Raw genomic sequence first — 9820 nt, forward strand, 5'->3', positions numbered from 1 at the left:
CAATGGAGCGGGGCTGGGGCTCCAATGGAGCTTCGCCGGAACGCCACGCGCCGGTGGCTGCAATGGAGCGTGGCCAGGCTCCAATGGAGCTTCGCCGGAACGCCGCATGCCGGTGGCTGCAATGGAGCTTCGCCGCGGCTGCAATGGAGCGTGGCCGGGGCTGCAACGGAACTTCGTCAGGGACAACGATGGTGCTGCGTCAGAGCTTTTTTTCACACCACGGTGCAGCCATGGGTCTATAGTGGAGCTTCGCCGGGGGTCGTTGGTGTTGCGTTGAAGCTTTTGTTTTCCGTCGACTCCCAGTATTGATCCGTGGAGCTCTGTCCGGTGGCTCCGGTGCTGCAAGGTCATCGACGCAGGTGCGAGGTGGGATTGATGGCGAGACACCATGGTTGTGCTCAGTGTAGAGGAGGCGCGAGTCGTTGCGTGCTATTTCTGCGTTGACCTGATCTAACGGCTACGCATCGGCTAATCTAACGGCTGGGGAGGAGGCTTATGTTTGTTTGTTATCAGCCGGCTGATTTGTAGCATTGGCCTTAAAACAAACATTTTCCAATATAAAAAGAGAAAAAATAAAAAAAATGTAATAGAGAGAGACATGTATGAGCCGATCCAGTAATAGCTAGCGAAGGAAACCACGTGGGCGGCCGGCACCCACGTAGGCCTCGTTGTCGTCGGATGCCGACTCTGATTAAGTTTGTGCCCAAATACAATCACGGGCTCGGTATATATATTGCAACCCAGAGGAGATCGATCGAGGACCGAGGCTGCCTTACCTTAGCTAGATCGGTAAGTGACGTTGGACCATGGCGGAGACGCCGGCGGAGAGGTGTGGCGAGGAGGCATGCTTGGCTCGCCGGCAAAAGGAGATGGAGACGGAGCCCGAGGAGTCCCCCACCGATGTGAACGCCCACGAAGCTCGTCTCTACCGTGTTTTCTGGAACGACATGTTCGCCAAGAAATGCGGCTCCTACGAGGACACGAGTAAGCCGGCATGCATGCAGCCTTGGATCGTTTCACGCCTCTCCTTATTGCTACCTTAACATTTTTTGAAAATCACACGGATCAATCCATGCACACAGCCCTTAATTCTATCTTTACTGCTTTACTGGTTCTTCTCTGCCGCAATTTTAATCAATCTCTCCAATCGCTGACCACGTTACATGCACTGTGATCATCGTTTCCAGCGTCTATCCCTCCCACGTGTTTCACCGATGGTAGCCACGACGCCTACGTCCACGAACAAGATACTCTGCAGATCTTTTGGATCAAAGTCGAGGCAATAACAGGGGGCCTACAGTGGCCACTTGACGTGTATGGCACGGTCGCGGCCAGCGACATGGTGGATCACAACCGTAATATCATCTTCCATCGCCAAAGAGACAACTGCCAAAGAATCACGGAGCAGGTTTGTGGCTACTTCCTTCTGCGATGATACTATTTGGCCTACTGAATGCTCGGCTAACCTTATATATATGTCCTGCGCTTGCATGCAGGATCCGTATCTTGCACTAACAGGCCCCACTCGAGCTGTTTTGCTATCAGTCGATCCTACGTACGTCGAGGTTGATCTCAAGGTGAAAGGTGTCGTTCAATCCGAGGACAAAGATTTAAGCTCTCTAGCACTCTGCTACAGAAACCAAGGCGCATCTAGCTCGTACATGATGTACCATGAAGGATCCACCAGCAAGCTCAGCACGCTAGAGCTCGCATTCGCCCACATCGTCAACTCTGTGGAGGCCACGGTCAGTGTGGAAGTCATTCATGGGGATTGGCCACGTGGCTTTCGAGGAGTTTTCACCGCCACTACCGGAATCAGCAGCTATGCCTACGGCCCAAGGCCGTCGGCATAGACCACAATGCCGTCGGCATAGGCCTATGCCTACGGCTTCCGTCGGCATATCCCCGTCGGCATAGAATGCGTCAGCGTACTCTTGTCAGACCGTCGGCATACTAAAGCCGTCGGCATAGGCAGCTATGCCGACGGCTTCCGTACAGCCGTCGGCATAGTTTCACCGTCGGCAAAAAAAGGACGAGACGGCAGCTGACGGCGCCGTCACTAAGTCCAACCAACCTGGAGCTGCCACGTACCGAAACTATGCCTACGGCTTTGCCGTCGGCATAGTCCTGCCACGTGGCAGCTCAAGGTTGCTCCTGGCTGAGTACTATGCCTACGGCTTTGCCGTAGGCATAGTCCTCGGCTAGGAGCTACCACATGGCATTTATGTTGACGGCTTTGCTATAGGCATATATGCAAACCTATATTGATGAATAAATAATACAAGTTATATTGCAAAAAGTGAATAAAAGAAACTATATTCACAATATATGGAACACTACAATTATTTGGTCTGAATAATAAACAATAGACTTTATTAATATAAATGTCAATTACAAGCATTAAGTTATTACACTTAGAGGAAAAAGAAATAAAAGAAGAAAGAAAAAGTCCTACACTAAACCTATACTAAACTATCTAGTTCTTCATCTTCTGCTTCTTTCTTCCAGTTCATCAACCTGCAAAACAAGAAACAACAAACAGGAAAAACTTGATCAAGGTTTAAATGTAGCATTCCCCTTAGCAAAATGCCTTTGTTGTAGGAGCTAGCACTTAGGAGTTTGGAAACATTAGTCTAACCCCAATCAGATTAAGTTGGTCAAAAAAACAGTAGAAGAGAGCCAACACTGCATAAATGGAGCCAATAACCCAAGACAGAAGTAGAGCCAGCAAAGTATAGATCAAAGCCAAACCCAAAGATCAACTCAAACTAGCACTAACTCCATGATTAGGGGATCCCGCAATTAAGCTTGGGTTAGTTTTCAGATGAAATCCAACTAACCCACTACTAATCAACTAGCCCAGAGGTAGGGTTTGAAGTAGGGATTGTCCTCAGGCAGCCTAGTAGTGCTAGGACTATTGCATCATTGGATCAAGTAGTGCAGCATCTGTTGTTAAGTAACGATGAGAGCCTTAGGACACCATCATTGGCATGGCGATATTAAGGAGCACCTGTTCTTATCAGTGAGACTAGGAGAGAAAGAAAGAAAGTGAAGAGACCAGTGTAGCATCTGTTCAAATCAGATTTAAGAGAGAGGGAATTAGCAAGGAAAGATATAGTCCATAACCTGCACGAAGAAATAGGCCATTGATAGCACATTTACTAAACGTCTGCTGTAAGCAGAACACATACATCCACTTACACATGGGTACTATTCTGTATATAGGTACACAAGCACAACACATGCACCTGGTATAGATAGGAGTATAAGCATGCATCTAAATCATCTGAAACATACGAAATAGTTAATGCAAAGAAAGAATTATCACTACATGCAACCATCAGGACTATGTCCTGTACAATATACAACTAAACCACCAGTAGATGATGTACTAAACCATACAAGAAATACCAATACATGGTATTTAGATAAAGACTAGTATATATCAAACACAATACCAGCTTGAAAGAGAAACTATTATTTTATACCACTACGGGAGCAAATCATGAACTACAGAGTAATTGCAGTAAAGAGATGAATCAGTATATGTTGATCAATAAGAGAGTTACAACTATATACAAATGAAGGACTATATCCTTTATAAGATAACAAAGAAACATTAGCACTTATACATATGAACAAATAGAACCAGCAGCCAACTAATAAAGAAAGTAGCATGTGATATATGACAGGAACAATAACATCTATAAGACCAAGATAATTGCAATGATAACAGTAGGGTCATGCCATCATTCGATCCAATCATTGGAGAACTAGTTGAGCGACAAATCAATAACAGTAGTTCCATTGGTTCAGCCAACAAGTTAACAAAAGTGTACTTCCTACTAATTTTGCAACTCGTGATAAAAAAGAAAGCAGAGCTCGACATCACAGCAACAAAAGTGGTAGACTGAGAGCCTGGAACCATGCATGTCAAATTGCAGAGCAGAAAAATAGCAGTACTACCTGGAGCAATAAGAAACTCAACGGACTGGGGCAACATTTGGAAGGAGACAAGCAAGTACTACAACAGCTAGCTAGGCTGAATTGAAGATTAAAAAAATCATATGTTGAGCATGATTATACACGTGAAGGGGAAGGGGTTCACGGCAGGGACCTTCAGGTGATGGCATGGCTTGCATCTCTCCTCCTCCTGTGCATTCGTTTGCATCCAATCCTTGCAGTCCAATCCATGGACGTCCCTCCCTCCTGCGAATATGCTGCATAAGACATACATGGAGAAGCAAGCTGCTTGAAAACAGAGGAGATCCATGATGGTTGTTTTCATTTGCAACAGAAGAACTCAAAAAAATGCGCAAGTGTATGCTATCTATGGATATACCAACTCCACCAGTACCTAGCTCCCAAACTGAGAAAAAAAATCCATTCATATGCAGCAGCCCAAACTTGACTTTGAGAGAGCAGACTGATTAACATTTTTTTTGTTGCGTCGAAATTTTCACAAATAGAAGCACTCCAGCAACTATCAGAATAAATCATAGAGGCTGGCCGAACTAATTGGCGCACTCAAACGATACCTGAGAGCGGCCTGATGAATACATTGTTAGAGACGCACATCTAGCTAGTTTCCTGTATATCAATTAAGCTACTAGTTTGGTTGCTTCTTTTAGCTAGCATACACGTACGTGATTTGTCATAGCATACATAAACAAACACACGTTTCTTTTAGCTAGCTAGGCGGAAGTGAAGCATCATTATACAAGGAAAAGGGCGGAACAGAGGAGTGCAGAGGGGCTCACCATGGGGGTGCTTTACCCGATGCAATGCACCGCCGTCACGCCGTGGAGGGGGCCGCCGTCTTGCCGGAGTTTACCCGCCGCGTGCGTCCGCCCCGCAGCCACCGGGTGCAGGAGCACCGACCACGAGGCGGAGCCGCCCGTGCGACTTGCGGTGGGCGTCGGAGAGGGCGGAGCAGAGTTGCCAGCGACACGCCGGAGTTGGAGGGGATGCCACCCTCGAAACCCTAGCCATGGGGAGGGGTCGTGGGAGAGCTCTTGGGGCGGCGAGAGGCGGATCTGGCCGAAGGGAAGGGAAGAGCGGCGGCAGGGGAGCACGGATCTGTGTTGCGCGCCGGCGAGGGCCGCCGGAACATGCCGGAATCGAGCGGCGTAGGCAGCGGCGGCGAGGGTTTCGTGGGTGGGGGAGGGAGCAGGTCCGGAGGAGGAAGAGACAAGCGAGAGAGGGAGAGGGAGAGGCGTGCGGTGGGTTTCTGTCTTGTTTTCGTTTTTCTTTTTTTCCTCCTTTTCTTTAGATGGATGGATGTGGCATGTGGTGTGGAGAGATGGATGGATAGATGTGAGCCATGTCATCAATCCATGCCACAATTGGTTCCACCAATGAGATTTAAGCTATTGCAATTGTATTTTCTCCTCTTATTCCGAGTAAACACTTAACAATTTTGGAGAAGGGAATTGGTATAAACGGCTCGCTCCTTCCCATGCTTCCCGACCGGGCCGAGCCCGCCACGGTAGGGTGTGGTAAAGTTTCAGCGCGTTTGGGAGAAGCCTGACCGGAGACCGCTGGTAAACTGCGAGCACCTGAAATGATGTCCAAGAGTGGTTTGTAAAACCATATATGATGTATTCACGGTACGTGTAGGCCTAGTGCAACCAAAGGACGGGCAGGACCCACCACCCGGGCGCGAATGTACCTTGGCGGCATGCCGGATCTGGCCGTTAAAATCCACGGGAAATCATATGATGCTGGAAATCCTCGGGACCTGACACGATGTCATCATATGGCCCTTGTAGGGTCTGGTAAAAGTTTGAGCGCGTTTCGTAGAAGCCTGGCCGTAGGCCGCTTGTAAACTACAAGATCTCCGAGGTAGTATATGGCTATCGAGAGAGAACTTGTCTGATTTGTGAAGGAAGTGTGTTGCCCGTTTCTCCGTTGACCTCGAAAGTTCTCATGATCTCAAATGGGGCCATCACATGACACATGGCAGGACATGGCATTTTCCGGGGCCGCCTGCAATATTTGAGACATTTATTGCATCCGTAGGGTTTCAATGCAGGAAGTTACAGATCTGCATGGCGACCACCTGAAATGATGTCCAGAAGTGGTTTGTCAAATCATATATGATGTCCTTGCGGTATGTGTAGGCCTAGTGCAACCAAAGGAGGGGCAGGCCCCACCACCGAAGGGTGAATGTGCCTCAGCGACATGCTGGATCTAGCTGTTAAAATCCACGGGAAATCATACGATGCCGGAAATTCTCGAGACCTAGCACGATGGCGTCATGTGGCCCTTGTAGGTTGTGGTAAAAGTTTGAGCGCATTTCGCATAAGCCTAACCGAAGGCCTCTTGTAAACTGCACCATTTCCGAGGTAGTATCTAGCTATCGAGAGAGAGTGTGCCCAGTTTTGTGAATGAAGTGCGCCGCCCGTTGCTCCGTTTGCTATTTCAACCCTCCATCGCACTTGTATACATATATTAAGATACAATGCGAGTTTGGTACCATTGCTACCCCCAAGGCCCCCGACCGGCCTAATCCTAGCCCGATTGACCCGAAGATCTAGGCCTTTGACTTTTACCGGACGGCCTTTGACCAACGTACTTTTCCACCTGGTTGTGATAGGACAGCCCATAGGAACATTTCAGAACAAGGTTTGGGCCCAACCGACTAGCGGACCCCCCTCATATTGACCCGATGCGGCCATTTCCCCCCTCCAAGTGCCGGCGGCAGCGCCTTCCGTGAAGGGGTCACACTTCGGGAGCCAAATGTCGTTTGTTTGCACCTGACAACACATTTCCAGACATGTAAGAGGACCTGGTGCAAGATTTGGTGGCATAGCTAGCCCCCAAAGGCCCCCGACCACACTTGTAGACACGCGGAAACAATCAGTGGTGGGGGAATTTTTTTTCACATACTCCTGCATCTTACAAAAATATAAGAAATTGCCATGCATATTATATCATATGTGTCTGCACTGTGTAAAAATGTCATGAATTGATTACGCTCCAAGTGTTCAGGAATATTCATGCAACGCCAAAGCCGCAGAAGGATTACTTCGATTTCATCGTCGTTCATGAGGTCGAACCTCACACCGGAGCCACGTATTGCCTCTTTAGACATGGAACCACACCTTTCGACATGTATGAGGACTCGGCGCGATGCTCTGGTGGCATTGCTACCCCTCCCCCGAAGGCCCCCGGTCGGCCTAACCCTGGACAAGTTGACCCGGAAATCTATGCCTTTGACTTTCACCGGACGAGCTTTGACCAATGGACGTTTTCACCTGGTTGTGATAGGTCGGCCCATAGGAACACTTGAGTACAAGGTCTGGGCCAAACACACCATAAGATTCCTTTTGTGTCAACCCGACATGGCCGTTTCCTCATGAACGACAATCCTTGAAACAATCTGATGGATGTAGATATAAAATTTGTCTCGTTTGGGCAAGAAATGACAAATATACAAAAAGGTCAAAACAAAAGGGTGTTTTCTGTAAATCTGAAGCAAACATGATTTAAGTTTGTTCAAATTTGAAACATAGTATAGCACAGAATCTTTTCAAGATTCTGATAAAACCCATATAAAATTTGTCAAAATCGATCCAAGTATCAATTACTTATGATTTTAACAAAGCATAAGGACATATATGCAAAAGTATAGGAGGCCACATTTCTAACATACTCAAAAACAAAAACAAACTGGATATTCATAATCTATGGAAAATTCTACCCTAAATCGATGTATAATTTGTGTATGTTTAAGTTTAGATAAGTTAGATTTAAATTAAACAAATTTTAACTTAAAAATAAAAATAATTTAAAATAAAAACAAATAATATCCGTAGGCAGAGTTCTCGGCCAGGCGCCACGTGGCGGGGCTATGCCTACGGCAAGGCCGTAGGCATAGGTGGAAAACTATGCCTACGGCCTTGCCGTCGGCATAGCTCTGCCACGTGGCAGCTCCTAATAAAAAAATACAGATAATATCTATGCCGACGGCCGCCGTCAGGGCCGTCGGCATAGATTTGACGGCGTCAGCCCGCCGTTGGTCCCTGAGCCACCCGGACCACATCTATGCCGACGGCCTAACTATGCCTGCGGCTACCGTAGGCATAGATCGATATATGCCGACGACCTAACTATGCCTACGGCTGCCGTAGGCATAGATGGAGGTATGCCGACGGCTTCTCTATGCCGACGGCTTTTCCCAGGCTGTCGGCGTAGCTTGAGGTATGCCGACGGCCCCGACAAAAAGTTGTCGGCATAGATAAGGCCGTAGGCATATAGGGTTATTCCGGTAGTGCGCCAACATCGCCAGCATGGATCACATGAAAGTCACATTGCTTGCGTTCGAAGACGGTAAATTACTACCGATGGACGGTCGTAGCAATGTGGTCAAGCTATCGCGCCGTGTTGTCTGCGTCGAACTCCGTCGACCAAAGATGGCGAAGGTGAAGAAGCCAAAGCTCAAGATTTTAGCAAAGCTATGCGTATCAACAGGGAAAATGATGTGTGGAGACATGCCGTAGCTTTTACACCCCAAAAAGCAGGTAGAAGTCGGGGAACGCTTAAGGTTGGCTCCTGTGAGATGCATGTGACCGTGGCATGGTCCCTTCTCTCCACCTTCAAATTTAGCTCTGATAGACGAGGAATAGAAGAGTAAGGCGCGATTTGCCGCACCATGATGTTTGAGTTTAACGTGAAGTACACATCAGCACACGCATATGTATGTTATAATGTTAGACTATTCAGTTAGAGCTAGCTCTTCGTGTAGAGCTGATCTAGTCAGCCTTATCTCCTATAGATGATGGAATTTTCACCATCAAAAAGAGGTTGGAGTAAAATATACATTACTGGAAAGTGCTTTTTACATCACAAAAAAGGGTCAGCTCTAAGAGATGATGTATAATAGATGATGTAAAACTAGTGCTCCAATAAATAATCTAAAACTAGTTGAACTACTACATCATTACAAACAGAAAATTCAAGCATATCAAGTTCATTTGAAGCAAACAGATTTCCTAAAACATAACTAAACATAGTAAACTACTACAATACCGCGGTGCGCGTGCGACATGGAATTGGGCCTCGGAGTCGAGGGGAGACGGCCGGCGGAGTCATAGAGGTTGTGTGGCGCGGCGGCGACGACGGAGATTCTCCAAATCCAGCAACCTCTCCGTGGTGTCCTAGCGGATTCGATTCAGCAAAAGTCGAGACATGCGACGACAGGGAAGCATCAGACTCGCGGGGAGACGACTGGAAGATGCCTACGGAGGCTATGCGGGCACTGGCAGTGACGGAGATGCTTTAAATCGGGGGTGGCGCGGCGGTGGTGGAGTGCAGGGCCGGGCCTGGTGCATAGGAGGGGCCAGCCAAAGGGGCGAATACCCAGGACCCAGGTCTGCATGTATACTTAGTGGAAGCAGCTCCCCTGACGTACTGCACATGCCGTTGGTGGCACTGACAGGTGGGCCGGCAAAGAAATAGGGAAAAGTTAGGAGGGAAACGAACTAGATGGGCTATGCTGGTTATGGCGGCACGTATCGATGAGAAAGGACAGGCGCAGACAGGAGCTGCTTGTGACGGTTGAAGAGGGTATTGGCTGGGCATCCCCGCCTAGATGGAAGATTATACCTGCGCACCACAGAGGAGAAGAATAGGAAGTACAGAGAAACCCATACTACTCTCCCTCTCCCTTGTTGGCGTACCTGTGGCTGTGTAATGATCAGCACGTGGCAAGAGAACTCTCTCTGCTATGATCTCTTGAGATATTGGTGGATAGTAAGCACTGATCGGACATCAACTAGTACTTGTATGTATTCAGTCTGTCTGTATCCACTCGAGC

The 9820-nt window shown here is 47.9% G+C and overlaps 1 long non-coding RNA gene and 1 pseudogene across 1 annotated transcript; one reads left to right on the plus strand and one right to left on the minus strand.

Moving 5' to 3' along the window:
• The first annotated feature begins 806 nt into the window (after positions 1-806).
• LOC147962917 (uncharacterized) lies at positions 807-8638 on the plus strand (annotated as a pseudogene).
• Positions 2395-5191, minus strand: LOC147962918 (uncharacterized). Its single transcript, XR_015607970.1, has 3 exons — positions 4761-5191; positions 4118-4220; positions 2395-2517 (listed from the first exon to the last, which is right to left on the minus strand). It is a non-coding gene; the product is annotated as an uncharacterized LOC147962918 (long non-coding RNA).
• Positions 8639-9820: the final 1182 nt, after the last annotated feature.

Source organism: Triticum urartu, chromosome 6A (assembly GCF_056163025.1).
Source record: "Triticum urartu cultivar PI428250 chromosome 6A, HENAU_Tu73, whole genome shotgun sequence".
In the NCBI taxonomy this organism is placed as follows: domain Eukaryota; kingdom Viridiplantae; phylum Streptophyta; class Magnoliopsida; order Poales; family Poaceae; genus Triticum; species Triticum urartu.